We start from the raw sequence: 2,196 nt of genomic DNA on the forward strand, positions 1-2,196 counted from the left end.
CCTTGTTTCAAACTCCCAGAGGGCTGGGGTTGCAGGCATATAATCATGTATCACGACTTCCAGTTTAGAGTGAGACATTTGTACTTCAGTATAACATGGTAGAGAGACAGAGAGAGAGAGAGAGAGAGAGAGAGAGAGAGAGAGAGAGAGAGAGAGAGAGACACTTTAACACTTGCTTTTGCATTAGTCCCCCTTATCCCTTCAGGTATATATTCAAGACTTCCAGTGAATACCATAGCTAAAATTTCAGATATTAACGAATCCCATATATACTATGCTTTTTCTATGTACTTATAATAAAGTGTAATTTATTAAGCCAAGCATGGTGACATATTTTTGTAATCCCAGTACTTAGGAGGCTGATGGAGGAGAATTGCCTTGAATTGCCTGTTATAAGAAAGTTCAAGGCCAGCCTGAAATACATTGAAAGACTGTTCTGTAAAACAAAAAAATAGTTTAATTTATAAATGAGTCTCAGTAAGAGATTAACAGCCACAACCAATGATAAAATAGAACAGTTATTAATAGAACAATGAAATGGGCTATCATCAAGTAAAATAATGGTTACTTGGACATATGCACTACGATGATGTTAACAGTTGCTATTACAACTAGGAAAGGCCCTAAGTGCCAAAGCATTGGGAAACAGTGGGGTTCAGTGTAGATACGGTGGACTAAAGGATGATTCACATCCAGCACAGGATGGAGTAGGATGGAGTGAAGTTTCATCATGATATTCAGGATGGCATACAACCTAAAACTATGAAGTTATATTTTTGGAAATTTCTATTTATTGTCTTTGGACTATTACTGAGTATAGGTAATGGAAATCATGGAAAGTTAAACCCCAGAGAAGGGGTTGTTACTGTGTAGTAAATCTACTCCTCAAGAACAGCAATAGTCTATTCTCCTTATGACCTAGTTATTTTTTAAAGGTCTAATGTTATGGTTTGCTTCTAGTTGTCCCCACAAAACTCAAGTAAGTCATGGGGCAGAGCCGGCTGGAGGAGCATCAAGTGGCTTGAGGGGCGGGGCCAGAGGACCAGGGTGGGGCTCGAGGGGCGGGGCCAGAGAGGCATGAAAAATTAAACTGGCAGCATGTGCTCTGCCCCGCCCCAACAGAAAAGTGGCCTTTCTTGGAAGTGTAGAGAGGGTGATCCTGGACACAGTGTCACCGCAACCCCTCCTCCAGCCCTGCAGAGCAGGACAGCAGTTTCTGTGATACAGGCAACCTGGGGCAGAGAGGAGATGTTTGGAGAAGATAGGGGTGCTGACCCTCTCTCCCGAGCAAATAAGGCTCCAGGGTCTTGCTATGTAATTCAGGCTGTTTTAAACTATAAAACCTTCAGTAACTGTGAGCTAAATAAACCTTTCCTACCCTCATTTTGAGTGTTGGGTATTTATCCCAGCAATAAGAGAAGAGTAACTAGGACACGCATTCTCCTTATGACCTTATTTTTAAAGGTCTTATCTTTTCACATGACCACATTGGGAATCAAAGGGGTCACACAGGAACACTGTGGTCACACATTCAAATTAAAACATTCAGATCAGGTGGTTGCCATTCCCATCTTTGCTCTTGTAATCACAAGGCTGTCTACTTGTCTTCTCCTTCTGGCTGATATCCCATTTATTATTTCTCACATTTTACTCCTATGTTTGTTTGGAGTGTCTTCTCCAGTCTTTTCATCAATATGAAGAGATGGCCAGACAATTACAATCAAAATGAATGAGATTTAGGAGTTCCACTGCTCTAATTTGGAAGCCACTTCTCTGTCAAGTGCTTGGAGTCTCCATCTTCACATAGAATATTTCCTTCATTTCTCTCCTGTGTTGCAGTTCCAGGTTCTTTGTCTTCTCCTCTTAGGTTTCATCTCCATGTTTTTTGGCTTGCAGGAATACCACATTTTCACTTTTGTCCCTACTCATGTTTTTGGAGCTCCTCTCTTTCCTAACTTAAGAGGTAGGAGAGCATTCTCTCTCCTCTTCCTCTGGGAGCCAGTGCACTCAGGCTGCCTGTTGACAGTCTTGCTCTCAGAGAAGTCATAGATGTTTCTCTACCCTAACTAACTAAAACTCTCCTTAAGAACTAACTAAAGCAAGATCTATGAAACAAGAGTTGTAGCTTCTGGGTCTGATAAGGCCAGTGAAATGTCCTCAGGATTTATCCTGAGATCTTGTACCTCAGATTGTAGA

Source organism: Octodon degus, unplaced genomic scaffold (genome assembly GCF_000260255.1).
Source record: "Octodon degus isolate 3935 unplaced genomic scaffold, OctDeg1.0 scaffold00008, whole genome shotgun sequence".
Classification (NCBI taxonomy): Eukaryota; Metazoa; Chordata; class Mammalia; order Rodentia; family Octodontidae; genus Octodon; species Octodon degus.